Below are 19,343 nucleotides of genomic sequence, written 5' to 3' on the forward strand. Positions count from 1 at the left end.
ATTGCAGGATATCGCAAATATATATTTAACAAAAATTAATACACAGGATGGCTGATCTTAAGTATACAGTAAGCGTTGCATATAGTTCCACTGAATATCCAGGTTTATTAATATAATATGATTATTAGCCTAAAACCTAGTCCCATTAGGTAGACTATTATTATAGTAAGATCGTTCGACATAACTGTTGTAATTCATAACATTACTGGTGTAGTCGTTCTTATTGTGAAATCGAGTGAGGTAAAAGGAACATGAAGCGTGCGAGCACGATGATAGCAAGCCAAGAGAAGAAGATGGAAAGGATAGGAAAACGAAACCTCGCCTCTCCGCAGCCAAGGATCATTAATATTCCCGCATCGGCTGATTTCTACGGGAAGTTTTCGAATTGAAATATCGCCACGGCTTTAGACACAACCGAAACGCGGTCTACGCCTCTCGACGCCACTCTCACCAGTTTTTGAAGTTTTCGCTCTAATTCGCTGGCCTAACGAGTACCGTCTTCTGCGAACCGGCAAGAAAAATTTGCTGCGCAACCACGTCCCCGTTTAATTGTTCCTCCAATTGACTAACTAATTCGTTTCTTTCATTCTATTTCGAATTGTATATCGTTGCATCAATTGTTTTTCCCTACAAGAAGAAAGAAGAAAAGGGTTTAAATAAATGGTATTTACGTATTGAAAATTAAATGGTAGTCCATATATAATAGAGTTCATCAATATCTGCTTACTATCTATTTTTCTTTCGCACGATAGAAGCTCATGTTCAAATTAGTAATTTCGATTGGCAAAGATTCTATTAAATCAGGTAAAATTAACTGAAATTTCGTTCCAACAAATACAGTTTAGATAAATGGAGTTGTACTGTATTTTTGAACGACAGTGTAGACGAGTACCTTCTATTTGCTTATTCCGTGAATACGGAATTGTAGGAGCATCTACGGTTCGCTTGTAGCTTCGAGATAATAGCATTTGAATATTTACTTTCCCCGAAATTGCTCGTTCAACTCGAGCAACTTAATTACATCGCAACGTCATGGCCGGAATATCGCCACTTATTTATGAATATTATTATGAAAGCACAAACGCTCGAGTTTCCTTTCTCAACAACTTCGTATCGTTTATATTTGCATTCTGAAACCACTCCTACAGAATTGCGATCGTTATCAGCTAGATATATATACTTAGATGTACCTGGTGAAAGATCTTTGGCAGAATAGAAACACCTTACGTAGAAATAAGACACTGTGTCGCTGCTTTTCAATCTAAAAAAACAATTCCACCTGTCAATCCTAAAAAGATGAAAAATATTGCAAGTTTCGAGTGACTCTAATAAGACGATCGGGCATCTGGATTTCTGATAGAACAGTAGAGAGAACGGTGAGAAGAAAAGTAAGACAGGTAAATCGTTGACAGTCATAGAAACAATGAAGAAAGAATCGCTTTCACGATAAATGGAGAAACAGATGTGGCGTTAAGGACATTCGTTGGGAGATAATGCATCGTGTGTATCGAGTGCAGCCGGACGCTCTCCGACGCGAAATGCATTTCCTTTCTCGGCTCGTAACTGGTGCGTACGCGGAAATAATGGCCAATTCTGCATACGCGTTCACCATATTGTTACAGAAGGTTCCTCGTTGATTATCTGGCACAGGAGAAACTTTTTAGTTTCGATATCCCATGAGGATTAACGCCGTGCGCAGTCGACGACGTGTAGATAATTGCCGACAAACAGAGCCACTCTTCCAATTAGCCCGGAGGAATTAACACGTTTCACGCTGGGCATATTTAAAGCCATCGTTTCATCGTATTTACTAGAAAATAATTACTATTGTCACGAGGTTAACAAGGCAAAATTGTATTTTCGCGAATAGCTTCTAATACACGGTGTCTTGGTGATCATAACACAATCGGAAAGGGAGTGACTGTACGTAAAAGAGTAAATCGAAAATATAGGAACAAATGACATTTTTAAGACGATCGAGTTTGAAAATTTGTCAAGTGGATATATTCGAACTTGGTTAATTTTGCACTGGACAGAAGCGAATATACCAAACAAATTTTCGAATTGAATTTTCTAGATACGAAGCGCCGCGCCGTATAAAAAACTTTTATTTTATATTTTCCATCTATTTTTTCACGAATAATTAGCAATTTACCGATTGTACCGTGATGATTGGAACACCCTGTATAACGAACTATTCGTCAGCGAACAGCTGGGTTCGTTATCGTTTCGGTTTTTCGTCGCGATGATTAACAACGCGAAGATTTCATGGATTTCTCATAGCGTCCACATGCCGGGTCCGATCTAATCACGGAAAAATACCGCGACGTTTCTGCACGCTGATAACTCGACGACCTGGTGAAAATTGCCGCGTTAATTAAGCCGCTGCTTTGTATTAAATGCGTCCACTAATTGCGAACGCGTGAGCCAAGATATATTGCGATGAGCTAGATACCGAAGAGAGAGAAAAATAGAAAGATAGAAGGAAACGTTTATAGGAGGCTCGCGAGTCCTGGCCGCGTATAAAAATCCGGCGATTCAGAGTGGAAATGTCAGGTAAACGCCTGATGAAACCGAGACTCTTTTTCCTTCAGGTGGTAAATGGGTAATTGACACGATTAATTAACCCCTTTTCCGTGCTATGCTCTCTGTTCCGCATTGTCGTTTCAACTGTCTCGACTCCTAACCTTTCCAGCAAGTTTCACTTGTAATCTCCTATTATTATCTGACCGTAATAGAAACCTGACGTGACTTAGACATCGATATCCCTCAAACTCGTTCAGTTTACAGTTCTAGACTGTTCGACGTGACAATTCCCTCGTTTCTGTTGATGTGACGCGAACCGCCTGACCTATGTAAGCTTACACTACGAAATGTGAATAAATATTCTAGGGTAATGAGTACTTTTATTGTGTAATACAAGTAGAACACCTTATCGTACAGGTTGGCTAATATATCATATAGAAGAGAAATAAATTTCTCAATTACGTTACCGATATGGTACCATTTCTTTGGCTAATGGGAAGACACCAAGATACGTTGCAAAGCTCGAGGAAATCGAGACACGCGGTTGAGATGCATTTTCTTTTCACGGTACACTTGCGTCGCGTATATCGCGGCCGCTGTTGATTCCATTGTTTCCACTCGGACAGCGGAGGTCCGACAGGACTACGTTGAAAAAGGAATTTCTCCTCGTTGCTTAACAATCGCTTTCTTTTTTCACTGTGACCCGTTCGACGTTCTTTTTCCCTTCGTCGATATCTCTCTTTGTGACGTTATCGAGTTCAGCTATGTTTATCGGATTAGAGAAGTCTTCCTCGAGGATCAAAAGGAAACTTACGTGGCACTGCTTCGCAAATCGGCTAATTCATAAAACATAATAGCTGTCCCAAGATCTTCGAGCTGAGGTGTAACAGTGCACGTCTAAGACCAATCTGCTTACAATTTTAATTTTCGTTCGGTATCTTTGTTGCAGTATCCTTCGCGATCTTCGATATGAACGCAGCGGTAATTGTATCACGCGAAATCCGGCTTTAACGTTACGGCATAAATCGCGGAGGCAATCTTGGCTTTGCATACATTTAAAATACATGGGGGACCCTCTGCGGGGGACCAGACTCATTTGGAATGCGCGGTGGCCCGGGGATGCACGCAGCCGATTAGCCGAACCGGAATTCGCCACGCCACCGGATGAGATGACTTAGAAACCGTCCTCCTCCTTCCCATTTCGGTCATCGACGTTACACGAATGCTCGAAATTGCTGGCTCGGCTTGGTCTCGTTAATTGCGCCTCGTTATAAGAGTAGCCGCGTAGAAAATAAAAAAGAAAACGGAAGAAAGAATAATGGAGAAGGATGCACTTGGATGTTGCATCGACGACGACACGCGTGTTCGAGTTCGATGGGTCTGCTTACCACGGGGTGGCCCCGAGGTATTCCATCGAGAAAAATGTAGCAAGTTCTTGTTGCCTTGTAACGATGCGTGCTAAGTGAAATTTTAATTAGGACGGCCCTCTTTGGATCTCGTGTAAGGGTTTGCTAATTGCGCGTGTGGGCTCCTTCGGCGATGATACGAGATTCACGACCACCTACGCTGAGAGTTTTAGGTTAGAGTCGCAGACTGACGGAGTGCTTTAGCAATTTATGCTTGAGAAATATAGTTTCAGAAAACGTTTCCACATACTGTTATACGGAAACGAATTTTAACATGTCACTTTTGTGGTGTTGTTTATAGTTTTCGAATTAAATATGCAAAATAAAAAATATATCCCAATACAATTTATATGTGATATCTTCTTTAGTTATATGCTTATATAAAAATACGAATATCCACGAACGTCTATCTAAAGTGTAATAATCATCTCCATGTTAAAGCCGTACATCGCAATTTAGATTACGCTGTTTAGATAATCCTCGAAAATCATTTTATATCTCCATATCCGGTAGAATATTACCGATTCAAGTGAACATTTCATCGCTATCCGGCATCAACTACGTTAACTATGTAAGTACATGTAGCAGAATTTACCGACAGTATGGGATTTAATGGAATCAATATCCGTTCACTGGGAAACTTGGAAACTAGAGTTGAGCTAGATAAAGCCGCAACTTTGAATATTGCTCGTTTCGACGAGCCACAGCCTTGATCGTTGGAGGCACGACAAGGAGGAACACAGGCGAGAATGAAACTGGCACGAGGCATAAATTCGATTCGCTGCGCCGATTCGTGCCGAATTTTCGTGGCGTGTGTGCGCCCCTAATTGACACGGACGGCGATGGCAGGTTTACGACGGTCTAAAGAGGAATTTCCACGGGCGAAACCCGCAGGTTTATTGGACGAGACGCAGTTAAAAGGTCCCCCTTTACGGAACCTGTCACGCACGATTCCGATCTCTGACTCTGTACATTCTTCCCTTTCCCTTCGCGACGAGCACGTTCCTCTTTGTCGCGTTTTCGTTTACCCTGCGGTTGAGCCGAGTCTTCGTCCTCTTCCTCCTCGACGGAAGTGGGTCACTTGGACCACGGCCGACCACAGAGACAACGGCTCGTCGTTGAATTGAATTTATTTACGCCACTCCGTTCATTGCGCGTAATTGAGTTCGATATCGATCGAGATGTCCTCTTAGTCCGTGTCCACTTACCTTTTATCCTTCATTCTGTCTTTCAGACTCGTTCGCCTTTGCCGAGCAATTTGGTTCGAGAGTACTCTCTTCGTAGAGGGTTGGTCCGATGGAATATTACAATCTCTAGTCATCCAATCGACCAAAAGACCACTCGAAATCTACGACATTTTTCACGTTTCTTAGTAAAATTAAGCGGCGTAGACGAATTCTAGAAGCAAGATTTTATTAATTACTAAGATTCAAAGGCTCATCTCGATAATGAATTGAATATATTTGTAGCAGAGTGAAGGCAACTCGTGTAATGACTGTTTTACACCGTGTAAAGTCAGGAATTTTAATTTAATAAGCCGCGCAACGAGCCACGAAACACGCTACATAGAATGAAGAGAGAACCAAAAAGATCGTCGAGAACACACGAATCTCTCTTGGATTTACTATGTTGGTCGTAACACTTCCGTAAATTATACAATAAAATCCGAAGAACGGTGTCATTGGCGGCAGACGGGTCGTTTCGTTTTAGCTTCGTCGTTATAATCCTCTTGGGTCTTAGACGATCGAGTTTACATTTCTCAACAGCGATGCCACTTCGCAAGTGCATTAGGAAATTGTATCCATGATGCTGTCGACATATTCTTAACTAATACATTAACTAATACAATCTTAACTATCTAAAACTTAGATTACTCTTGGTCGTACCGTCGACATAACTGCTGAATTTCTGCTTCTGTACGTTTTAACGAAAATATTTGGCAGGACGAACGAAACTGTAATTATTAACTAAACCGAAAATACTTTAAGATTCAGCGTGAAGCTGGCATAACGCTTTGAGGAGATAGTCGAGCCTGTTGCAGGGTCGACTCTCTCTTCTTAATTATCGACCACGTCTCCAACAGTATTCCCGTTCTCGTCGTGGCCCCTTCACGGGAACGCACTTGCGTTTAATTGCTTTTCAAGGACAGAGAAACGACAGAAATGGAGGAGCAAACGGGCGATCGATCTGCAGGACGAGCCACTCGATACGTTTTTTTTTTCGCTTCTTTAGTTATTCTTTTTGAAATATTTGCTTTATTTTTAATCGTGAGAAGTTTGATGGCGGTTATGATGCTTGGACAAAGGGCTCCGTTTATTTTTTCGTAATATTTGTTTTAGTTTTAATTGTGAGAAGTCCGATGGTGGTTGATAGCTGGGTTAAGGGCCCTGTTTATTCTTTTGTAACGTTTCTTTTATTTGTAATCATGGGAAATTGTTGATGGTGGTTGATGATTGAATTAAAGGCTCCGTTTATTCTCTTTTAATTGCCTCCGCTCGATGCCCCCACTCCTCCTCTAGCCCTCAGAATTTCCAATAAACTTAACAAACGCACGCGGCGGTACGACGAGTGCCAGACGTGGCAATATATTTTAATTAACTCGATATCAGCGATAAATATCAACTTCGCCGCGAGTTTTTTGGTACAGTTAAAACACAGTTAATCGCATACCTGACGATGAGCCATGTTCTTTCCGATATTCGCCCATCCGTGCTTCGTTATTCAACTGATTCCGAGATCTATAAGAAATCGAAACGCGTTTCTTCTTTCTCCTTTTCTGAACTATTCGAAATCGTATTTATCGTCAGGGTTATTAGCGACTACCTATTAGAAAACAATTAAAAATAACTTAATTATTAGAAGATAATTCGTTAAAAAACAGAAATATATGCCGATACTTTTTGTAGTCATTATACATCATGTATAATAACTGATATTTGTACGACGTGCGTTGTGTCGCCGTTGGTCGTCATGGTGGTCAGAAACGTATAAAGACGTGTTGAATAAAATATGGTCGAGAAAAATGGAAATTGCGAGAAATAAGCGATGATTCTAGGTATTTTCGAGGGAATTTCCCAAAGGCTAGCATGCTGAGAGGCTATATGTTAGGGAGCCAGGGATCAAGAACCACTATGCACCATCGATAACGTTCACGCATTCCTGTAACGTGTCGCAGAAACGCGAAGAAAAAGCGGCGGCAACACGCGATAACGGTTGCCGGGATCTTCGTCGTGTCACTGGGTCGCAATACACATTTTCTAGCGGCATTTTCTGACCCCGCTTCTCGCCGCATCCGTTCACCACGGGGTACACCGGAATGATGATAAATACAAGGAGAAACATTTCCTAGGGGAGATATTAATTTGTTCCGTCGAGCCGAGCGTATGGCAACAGGGACGCGATACTATACTACCGCTCGTTTATACTTTCCGTGTATTTTGTCATTTTCATATTGACAGCTTTGTATCTCATCTTTACGTCGCCCAGAGCTGTGTTTACGTACTTCGATAATCTGTACTTTAGTATCTTCAGCTGTCTTGGATATCTTTACAATTTTTAGATATTCTTTGTCTTATTTTTATTACGGTTTTTCATCAATTCTTTTCTTTTCTCTCTCGATACTGGTTATCGTTCTTGCGGCTTGTAATTCCTCGTGGTACGTTGACGCTCTCGTTCTAGTGGAATCCCTTTTTTCTTGTCTTCGTGCTATTTCCTACGACGTGAATCTCGAATAAATAAATTATAATGATCGACGATTGAAATTCCTCTTGCCGAAATAAATCTTGAAAAGAGTGCGAATCTTCAGCTACTTATTTGTTATCTAATCCCTTCGAAAATGTCCAGGAAGTCTCGTCAACCGACTACGCGTTTATCGACGCCGCTGTTTTAACTTGACCAATGAAATTCGTACGTGTAATTGATGAGATTAACCGCTGTCGAATTTTTCATCGAGTTGAAACCATCGCGAGGTATCATGGATTACGAGGCGCAATTAAACGAAGCACGCTGAGATTTATCATCGTGAAGCTAATTAAAAAGTGGGAAACGAGAGATCGTCCGTTCCGTTCTGTAAACTGGCATTGGCCCAGTAAGAATCTTCGTGCAACATTCGGCTGTAAAATTAACCATTCGTTCCGTACACTGTCTCTTCCAGCTTCGGTGCACTCGAATCCCTCGATTTATCTTATTTCGCCAGTCGGCGAAGTTCTTAGCGTCGCCGATGGTATTTCGATACATTCGCGAGCTTGAGTCTCGATCTTCGTTTGAGATACGACGTCTCGTACGATCTGGCCGTGCTCCAACATTCTTTCCCCCTGGTGATTTTACTTTGTATACTACAACGATGTATTGTCGACTACGACGAACGTCGAACGAATACAAGCTTTGAAAAATTCGTTAAAGCATAGAACGTGATAAGAATGGGAATATCGGAGTCTCTATCGGTGCTTGGTTTTTACCACTTTACATTTGTTGAGAAAATAAGAGCGGAAATAATGTCGTTTTGAAGGTTTACCTTCATTTTCTAAAATTGCGTCCTCGGTACCGCTTATTGTCGCCAACATGCGAGTAACGTTACGTAATACGTGGTAATTTTCGGAATCACGAGATCGTCGGCCTGATAAAAAGATGGCGAATAAAAAGGAGAAGGATGAAAGTGCCGGTTGGCGAGACACGTGGTTTCGTAATAACGCTGAATGGGAAGAGGAAGCAGACGGAAAAAAAAGCAGGTGGAAGTCGTGGGTGGAAACGAGCCAGTCTATTGTTTGTCACGGGCAACTATCTTGACGCTTTGCCTGAGTCTACAAGCGTGTACATGCGCGTGCTCGTTTCGCAGAACGTTGAAACAAACGCGGCCTTGTTCTGCATGTTAGACGAAACCTTGAAGAGAAGATTGAAAAAGTGCTAACGCTAACTTCTATCCTTCTAATGGATTTTTAATCTCTATTATCTGTTTCGCTGTTGGACAAATACCATAACTGAATCTCTCAGAAGCTGCTGATCGACTTCGCTTTTTATGGGCCTTCTGATCGAACACGATTCCATCGCACAAATACACGATTACACAAACATACGGTATAAGTACTTTTTGCAGAGAGTTTCTCGTTTGCAAGTTGCAAAAGTACGCAAGAAGAAGAAAACGCACGTTCGTTGCGTGTGCATTAAGCGTAATCGAAGCGTTTCTCGAGTAGCAAAAGAAATCATCCACGAGGATCGACGTTTCTGAATGAACGGACTGTCGCTGGCGAAACGAAAGCCTCAATCAGTTTGCAACGGCGCGTGTGAGTCGGCATAACGATGGGGACAATGCACACTGGTGAAAGTTTGCACGCAGACAAGATGCAGAGGCATTCGTCTCGGGGATGCGCGCTGAGAACAGAAATCTTTCGCCTCGCCGTGATTCTGTCGAAGGAACGTTGCCAACTATAGATTTCGCGAACAAGGAGAACGTACATCGTATCCTTCTATCCTGTAAACGCGATGAAAACTTCTTCGAATCACCTGCTGCCGCTTCGTGGTTACATTTTGATATTGCAGAATATTATTATTTTTACTACTCGGATCGACTTGAGTCAATGGAAACGTGACGATCGTGCGGTTTCAAGCGATAGAAACGTGCCGATCGACAATTTCTTTCAGCAACTTGGAATAGTGGCTGTCTGATGTTTGAGAATATTATTATTTCGTCACGTATAGAGTCGTTTAATAAGATCCATTCGGTTTCCAGGTAATAAGCTCAGGATTGTCGGCAATTTTACATTTCGAATTTCTAAAGAAATCCAAGGCGACGAGAGCGATCGTAGAGAGAGAGTCGTTCGTTCGACTTCGCGTTTGACTTGCTTCCAACCTCGTTTCTCACACGTAAATGGGGGAACGATTTGCGAGAGAATGGCTAACCGTTCACCTCGGGGCCACAATCTTTTTCTCTGTCGGAGCCACTTGTCCCTGTCATCCCCGAAATTGCATTGTTGCACGCGAACAGAGACACTACGTTTCAAAAAAACATCCTCCGTCTTCCAGTACTTTTACCGATCGTTCTTCTTAAACGTCGCCCCGTTTATGTATTCGACGTGACGTTTAACAATTCCACTCGTCCTAACAAAAAACTTCGCTGCCCTCCATCCTCGTCCATGTTTGTCGTAAACCGAATCGTTACTTCACATCGTTAGAGAATTTCTTAAATTTCAGAAAAACACGGGAGAATCGTTATCCTACGAAAGTGCTATTGGTTGCAGAGAAAAATTGTTAATACGCCACATTTCGACGTTCTACGTTCCGATACTTCAAGATCCAAAAGATTAAACCCAGTAGCAGGTATAAAGCACGAAAGCGCATCGTAGAGAGGAGGTTTCATCTCGGTGAAATAGAGAGGGGAGTTTGTCGCGATTGAAGGCCAATTGGGAAAAGTTACGTTTTATTCTTCGACAAAACGGCTGGTCCCGGATCGCCTCACCCTCGATAGCCCCCGATAATCGAGGGTTGCGGCTTAGAGCCGCCCTTTTACCGCCACGATCGTGGAAAAATATTGCTGATGTTCCTCCTATCCGCCTCTCTTTTCACGTATACGATTTTTAATCCAACATCTCGATAAAATTTAATCGAGCAGGATATTGCCGTTTCGATGGAAACGCGATCTAAAGCGCACTTGATCTCGCGTCCGCGCGTATTTTCCGCTTTGTCGGAATTTCCATTTATTCGATGTCACGTGAAGGTACCGATGGCCTCGAATAGCCGAGCCTCCCACTGCATTGTTAAAAGATACGAACGAACCTCGTACGACGAAACATTGTTTTTGCTGGATGATTTACTGCCTATAAATCGCCGTCCTCGGTTTTTCGTTATTGCACCAGGTGGACACGGTATAATCGAGGTACGCTTTCGAGCATTGCGATATCTTTCGCGTATACGTGTTCGCAATTCGTTAAAAGCATCGTCGAAAGTGTGCGTTCAATTGAGAAACTCTCGATGAAATTGATCTTTGTCAAATGTTTATTCCTCTTTTGTTTCCTCGAAATGTTACGAAATATTAGGTTGTTGAAAAGGTTCGTGGTAGATTTGAAGAAAAATTTGCAGATTATATATTTTCACGGAATTAGAATTTTATTAAAGGATCTGTACCTAAGTATTCGGATTTGCTTCTTGAGAATTGAAATGGTCAAAAAATGAAGTTGATCAATTTGGATCCTAAGAGATTTATATTTGTTACAAGCCACAATTTTTCCATCGCTATCGTACAATTTTCCTTCCATAATTCACGCGTTAAGACGTTAGAGATTTCCACGGCTATAAAAGAAAAATGGTCTTATGCGAACGTTGTAAGAAGGCTTTCCCAGTAAAATTCAATCAATCTGTGTCGGAGTACTTTGCAACTGGGAAAGTACGCCCGCCAATAACGGCAGCATTTGCATGGACAGTGAATTAGGGTTGGAGAGTACCCTGGGAATCTTCGCTCGAGCTTCTGGTCGCTTCGTGAAATGGGTCGAGGCAATTTCTATGCAAAGTATCAGCGGATAAAGCGAATTCTCGAGCAGGCGAACAGACGCCTCTAATCAGAGTGCAAGGGCCGTCGCGACGCCCTTGTACGTGCGCGTCGTCGTAGCTTTCTCATTTGCGACTCAACGAGATCTTATTTTCGGTCAAAATTACCCAGCCAAATACGCTCTAACTTAATGAATTTTATTTTCACTCGAAATTACGTCGAACACCCGTTAGAAACATTTTATCATCATTGAAATGCAATTCGATACATATGGATTAATTGCGAATCTTTTATGTAGATACGGGAATTTTAAGATGCAAAAATATCCAAATTCTCCGTCATAATATCCTTCAAATTGTATTAATGAAAACATGAATTCGTACAAACATAAGCCTAATAATTATTGTTATATAGTATAACTATATGCTTGAAATTCTGATCGACGAATACTTCAAAGTTCAAAGCACGCTTCAGAAGAAAGCGCAACATCTTCAAACGGTTACAGACCTTACAAAGTTCGAGGAGTATAATGGCGGAATTTCAGATAGCTGAAACAGGCAAAGCCCTGGGTCGCAGGATAAAACGCGTCATCGCATATTTCACGAGGTCACGCGTATCGAAGGGACGATTTATCGTCCCAGAAGAATGACTCCCGTATGCTGTGTGCACACCACGCAGTCAGGAGGCTCGTAAGTTCTCGCCGAAAGCTCGCTCTCGAAGCCAGATATATTTCTCCGGTTGATCCCGTGACACGGTCCACGATATACAGTTACGAAAGTTGCGTAACAGGGCCTCGAACCTGGCAACGTTATAAATATAAAAAAATAACGGTACGGGCTGTACGGTGGACATTGTGTCCAGCCACCCTGCTGCTCGTTATCGTCGCCTTTCCATCGATACTCTCGCTTCCAGTTAATTAGCTTACGACTTTTCGATGTTTTACTACCGTATACGTAAAATTCGTCAATAACTGATTCTCGAAATGATAAACGCGTATGTGAAACGAAGGACGAACGAGACAGAAAGCAATCGAAAATGTACAGTAATTGTAGGAAGTTTTTATTTTTACGGATAACGAATGTAATCTGACATTCTCTATTGGTAATACCATTTTCAGCGGACACGTGGAATTAATTATTGAAACGATAAACGTGATAGGAAAATGAGACGAAAATTTGAGGATCTGCAGGAATCTTTTATTTCTGAGAGAAACGAGTATTATACTCGTTACTATACTCGTAAATTCGTAGATCGATTATCGAGATGGATGAATGGATGAAAGGAAAACGGAATGAAAGAATGGGAAATTGTACGAGTATCCATTTTTTTAAAGGAAACAAGCGTAATTTCGTTGAAATATTCCATTTTCCATGTTTTACTACTATCCTCGTGAATTTATGGATTGATTAGCGAGATGATAACCACGTGAAACAAAAAACGAGACGCAAAGAAATTCTAGGAACTTTCGACTTTTAAGGGAAACTAAACGGGATTTCGTGCAACTATTCGCGATTTTCCTGGGAACCGGAAGATTTCATGGGAATCCCACGAAGCGTACGGTCAAATCGCTTGACACGAATTACATCGTCGGCTCAAGGTTGTCCAAGAAACCTAAATTTACTTAACTGTCGTCAAATTGACTTTACGGCTGCCGGTCGAGAAAGTTTGCACGGCCTCGAAATCGGTCTCCATTAAGAAAGCAATTACTGGGAATAACGATACGTCTGGAATCGCGTGCTGCGCGATAAGTAATTGCAAGTTTGTTTCGGGATCATGATGAATCGAAACATCTCGGCAAAACGTGGCAGAATTTTCTCACCGGGAAAACGATGGGAAAAACGTTTGAACGTGGATATTTCTTCAAAAGTGAAAACGAACTCTGCAACGACTCTTGCCATCGAACGAATAAAATACTATATTAATTCGATACGAGGTGGAAAATAAGCGGTTGTTGGAGATGGTTCGATATCATCTTAGCAAATTTCAAGGCGTGTTCGACAGAGAAGTGTTCGTGGTTTCGTGCTTCAACGAGCGTCCTCATTTCCGCGCGGCTTTCGTGGTACGCAAGGTTCGAAAAAAATACTAAGCTTCCTCTCTCTTACTCTCTTTCTCTTCACGTTTCTACGTTCGCAAGTAGCAACATATTTTAAGGCTGCCAAAGGAAAATAATGCGTTCCGCGCGACTTACCACGCCGCACATGCTTCTCGAGACCGCCTCGTATATTCCGCGAACGTTGCGTATTAGGAAAAAAATACAACACTCGTGGATCGTGGTAAATTTTGGTGGCTATCGTATACATTTATTGTACGATTACATAGTCACAGATGGATTGTCAAGCGAAAAATTACATAAAAGTTAAATCGTGATATTTTCATATTTTCTCGTCGTTTAGAGTTTCTAACTGCGTTCATGGTTTTATACGCAAAAAGGAAGAAAGAACATCGATCGATCATTTCCTCGAAACCCATTTCTAGTTAGATGATTAATTTACGAGTGAAGTGTAGTTTGGATACACTTGGGCTTTTAGTTGTTCTTCGATAATTAAAGTTAATCTTCGCTCACTGTAATTTTCTTCGTAGCCGAAGTTTTTCGTCTTTGATCGCTGCTAATGACTATAGTAGGGTCTAGTGAATTGCTTCGTGCCAAAAAGAAAGAGCAAACGTACATGTACGTAAAAACGTGTATAATACAAGGTCCATTTTTCAGTCATCATTTATCATAAGAGTAAGATTTACAAGCGAATTATAAGAGGATGGGAGGAAAAATTCGTCTATAAAAACATAAAAAGAATTCAATTGCAAAAAATAGCAAAAAGCTATTTGTACCAAAAAGAAGATACGATGTGGAATGCGCTGCTTAAAAACACCGAACTCAGAAAAAGGTCAAATACATATAAGGAGCCCTGGAAAAAAGATATTGAAAAACATATCTTAAAAAAAAAGTAGAAGATTTTGAATACGATCGGACAATGTAGGTCAACCAAATTCCTCCTTGCCCGATTTAATATTTGTAGACACATATATTGTACACCTAACATCGCCTACACTCTACATGATTCAATTATCTCGTCTATTAAAAAGGCACACCTCTCGAACAAAGCCCACTCGATCTTTCTGGTGAGAGTATTCGAACTTGGTCTGGTTGCATCTCAATATACAGACGTCGCTGTTCACAATAGCGCCAAAAGGGTCTCGAGGCCAAGTTTCCTCCTACAAGATTATATTAGCATGTTGAACGCGCTGCATGCTCTCGACGATGATGCGTCGTATTCACATCGTAGCATTCACGTGGTATTCATAGCTATCCTAATCGTGAACGCGTTCCAGTTCGAGTGGAAGCATCGCGTGACGACGTTGCTGTTTCCCTCGACAAACAATCAATTATCATCGTGGCGTTCGCGCCATAGGTACGCGCGGTTGCTATACGTCTCTTCTGTTTACGTTGACACTCTGAACAGAGTGTTCCCGATGAATTTGATTTTGTGGGCGTTCTCCACTTCCATTAGCGGCGAACGTCTCGATTAAGCGGCCAAGCGCGCTTCGGGACAATGCATTTCGCTAATAATAGGCGATCGACGTATGAAATTAAAGGGCAAACGCGTGTCAGTCCTAGTCGTGATACTCGTGTTGTCAGGTTGAAGAGCTCGTTTCCGTGCTGTCCCATATACCAGTTAGCTCTCTCGATACTCCTCTACTAACCTACTCCAAAATCGTGTACCTTAGAAAATTAATTGATGTTTCCAGCTCCAATCATGTCGGTGGATAGGTATCTCGCTGAAGTGAAACATCGACCACTTACTAAGTTAACAACTGCGAGGTGACTTAATTAATTTTGTTGCTGCAACCTCGATTAAGATCAACGATAGAATTTTTCTAATTTCTACTATTTTTTAAAAGAGACACACACGCGGTTACAATACCATCAACGATAGATGCGTATCTTACAAGAATGAAATATCGACCACTCGATTAATTTTGCTGTTCGAACTTGATTAAGATCATCGACAAGTATTCGTACCAAGGAATTTTTTCTCATCCTTAATCTTCTTTAACCGTACATGTTTCGTTAGAGTTTCATTGATTGATAAACGTTTTACAGAAGCGGAACATCGGTAGCTTATAAAACTAAGAAGTTCTTCTCTCATTCCCACACACCCAATAAAGATTTTTCTAACTGCGGTTCAAAGAACGAAAGAACGTCTTCGTGTTCTAACGTAGCTTCGTTTAATATTCCTATGAAAAATATCGTAATGATTCTCCTCGTCGACTTTTCCAATGGATTCTCGTTACAATGCTTGCGTGTACGTCATTCCACTTTCACTTTAAACGAAAATCTCGCGGTAAAGCGATCGGTAGTATGACTTAACGTGTACGGTAATCGCGATGAGCGACGACGATTACCAAGAAGCCTGTTAACGAAATAGGGCGATGACACGATGACGGTGCTACCTAGAGCACGCGAAACTCCAATCTTCGAAGCCAATCTTCGAAGGGTGGTGTTTCATTGTTGTTTTTTCCGTTCAACTCGTCTCGAAACACAACAGCCATCGTCGGCATGCTGTAAGTAGGCAAGTAGGCAGCCGGAGATATTGCCTGGTCGTTTTATAATAATCAATAGGTTTTTTTGCGCGGACTAATGCGCACTGCTGCGGTTTCGCCTTCTCACGCCTAGCTAGAACCTTACAAATTGGCTACACGAATGAAATTTTATGGCTAGATTGAATCAAGCCAAGAATCGCCGGATCACACCGTGACCCAATGTCTTCCTTAATTCTCTCGATTCTAGATTACCCAAGTTCAACCAAACGATCGCATAAATCGCGGGACGAGTTGCCGCCGGGGATAATACCGCTATTAATAAAATTGAAATTCCAGCCTATTTATCACGACGACGACTCGAATTTCCCTCGATTCTTAGTAACTGGAGAAGAGAATCCATTTTTGAGGAAAGTACCCATAAACAGAGGTGACCAAACAATCGAGAATCCAATATCCAAAGTGCAAGTGCCAAGGGATTGTATTACGAGAGAACAGCCAGTTCGATCGATCCTCTCTTCGTCGAGTGTGAGCTTGGAAAAGAAAGATCGAAGGAAAACGCTTGATTTCACTTAACACCTTTTCCTCTTTCCAAGTTGTATGCTCTTTTTATCAGAAATATATCGAAGAATTTGAGTTAAGCGAAATATGTGCAAATTTTGTTGCGGTGTTTCTTTAAATAATATCATTTTATTATTTGTGGTTTAGATGTACGTTTAAATGCGTTGATTAAATTTTTGTATCCCTAATAGCTCATTTTCAAAGATTGATTATCTATTTACAAGTCGATCATCCATGTTGCGAAAAATTGCAATAAAATTCCCTTCCGACCATCGTATCGAATTAATATCTATTTTAACGCACAGTTTATCGATTTGCTTCTCTGTTTGTCGAAACACGAAAACAGGAAACGCAACAGTTGCGTCAGCAGCGTTACACGTAGAGAAATAAACGTGGTACTGTATGCCTCAATAGCGAAGGAACAACTTAACGTTAACCAGACACAACTCTACTCTTGCACGCTTCCTTTCTAAACCGACGATGTTTCTTTTCATTGGAAAACTCCCTTTGAAATAAAAAGCGACAAGGTTCGTAGACTTCTATTGTCACAGAACAATTAGCAATTGCTCGAACAATGAAACGTTTCGCCAGTGTTGGTTTTTCCGGTATCACCTGTTCGAGGAGCAACGCGATGCACCCGTTCCACGAACAATGAATCATTCCCGTGGCCGTAAGGCTGCACTTTTAATCAAACTTTCCAACGAATCTGATCGTTATCACGGAAGAAATGAAACACGCGTCAGAATGTTCAGCTGGAGGCGAAGAAATGGGCTGGCAACGAGTTAATGATTAACAGGTAGAAATTTCTCCCATTAGGGTAAGATTATTGTTAACCAATTGCATAAAATCGATACGCGTTCGTTCTTTAATCAGCGAAGAAAACGATTGTTCGTACGCGTGTCTTCGATTCTGATTATTAGATACGTAGATTTTATGAACTGCGAAGGTGTACACCGCTCAACTGCGGAGGAGGACAATATCTGTTAAAGGGGAAAATCGATATAAACTTTTATAGATTCGATCGTCGATATTACACCGCATCTCGTAACTATAAAACCTAACGTTTTTAATTCGTATACAGATGCGAGATAATAACGGGACAACGTTAGAAAATTGCAAAAAACTGGTTCCAAGCTCTTTTTGCAGTTGCTACCTTCCTTCACGATAGAGACGGGAGAGAGTACATACGTTGCATTAAAAGTTTCTTTGCTTGGATAAATCAAGGTAGGACATCCGGTCGTGCGAAGAATTAATTCTAAAGAAAACGATGTCCCTGGTAACGAAGGGTTGGGTAAGTAGAGAATAGGGAAAACTGAAGGGAACTTGAAGCGAGGTGGCACAGTATGAAAGCAGTTTACTTCGCTCGAGACGAGAGCAACTCAAAGTTTTTCAGCCTTGAAACAATACTTTAACCACTTTGTGTACTTACGCTGTTCGAGCTGGTGCTCCCGCCTCGGTCGGTCAATTTACGAATCGAGAATGAAAGCGTCGAGCAACGTGTCTCGTATATTAGCGTAAACCGGTAGAAAAATAAAAAAAAAAAGAGGAAATAATCTTGTTCTTAGAAATAGATAAAGAAGGGTGGAAAACAAGGAAAGCTGGGTGTCAAACGAACATAAAAATGGCACAGCTTTCCTCGTCACCCAAGGGGTACTGTGCCGGAACGCGTTCCCGTTTTTTTACATGGCGGGGATCCCCAGGAGGCCTACACCATGCCACACGGTATGTCCGTGTGGAAAAAATGAAATTAAAGTGAAAAGAAAAACCAAATATATAGTATTTGGACAAAATTATAAAGAGAGCGAGAAGAGAAGTGTATAATCCTTAAGCCATCAGTCTCGTGGATGTATGCAAATCTCGTAAGAAGTTCATCTTTCTGATTTCGAAGTTCTTAATTAAATTAATCGTAGTCAAGCGGACGGTTTCGGGTGTGAAATGTTATCGCGACGACCAACGAATACCGATCGCCAACCATCATTTAAGAGGTGAAAGTATTTCAACGCTAATGACTCGTCGCGTATTTTTCCTGCACGCCCGTTCGATTACGTGCCTGCCACGTGCAACCGCACTTTCTACCGTGGAAAACCATCCCCATGCAGAATCAGAATCGTTCGATCGAACGAATCAAATCGTTTAATCGTCTCCCACACGCCAATGTTTTTACATTTATCTTTCGAATCTATTTATCGGTATTCGAGGAAGCCACGATGATGTTGCGCTCTTCGAGGCCTCCGACAGTTCTTCTTACATTTATCTCCTGACGAAGATGACAAGAAAGACCGACAACAAGGAAAAAGATAAGGAAAATTAGACAATTTCGTTAATTCCAACCATACATATATATGTATATATATATATGTGTACGTATGTATGTATATTACCGTACGACGCCTCGATAGAGCGATTCGATAGGATTATCCCGAGATCGTCCGTGTGACCACAGGAGTGAAAACTTATTACTAAACACCGGCATACCCGATGCCGGTGCGTGTGCCTTATACGCTAAATCACTTAATCAACTACCTGCTTGTATACCTCTTCGATGAAACTGATAAATCGTAAACGAAGAAGAATCCACTAAACACGTTCGAAGCCGAGGTGCGCGACACACCGATCACCGGAACTCAAAGAGGTGGCCACGTTACGGAAACAGGACCTTTTATACCCTGGAAATTATTGATTTCCATCGCTCCGCCAGGCCGGTGCACGTGCGCAGGTCCTTGGTGAACGGCGCACGAGCACCACCGACGCGACGTTCCCACCAGCGAAATAAGAAAATATAAAAGGAAATACTTTTTCAAGAAAGTCGCCCGCCCCCGACATGTTCATTTCCACGC

General features: G+C 41.6%; 1 protein-coding gene across 5 annotated transcripts in view; it reads right to left on the reverse strand.

The window, feature by feature from the left end:
• LOC100749353 (serine proteinase stubble) overlaps positions 1-19,337 on the reverse strand; it is a 78,584-nt gene extending 59,247 nt beyond the window's left edge. For 3 of the 5 annotated variants that reach the window (XM_033319362.1, XM_033319361.1, XM_033319358.1), the window contains exons 1-2: positions 19,030-19,337; positions 452-1,288 (exon numbers count right to left, since the gene is read on the reverse strand). The gene's annotated coding sequence lies outside the window, so the exon portion shown is untranslated. The remainder of the gene's footprint in view (positions 1-451; positions 1,289-19,029) is intronic. The other 2 variants (XM_033319359.1, XM_033319360.1) reach the window with 2 other exon arrangements.
• Positions 19,338-19,343: the final 6 nt, after the last annotated feature.

The sequence above is a fragment of the Bombus impatiens genome, unplaced genomic scaffold, assembly GCF_000188095.3.
Source record: "Bombus impatiens unplaced genomic scaffold, BIMP_2.2 scf_0151, whole genome shotgun sequence".
In the NCBI taxonomy this organism is placed as follows: Eukaryota; Metazoa; Arthropoda; class Insecta; order Hymenoptera; family Apidae; genus Bombus; species Bombus impatiens.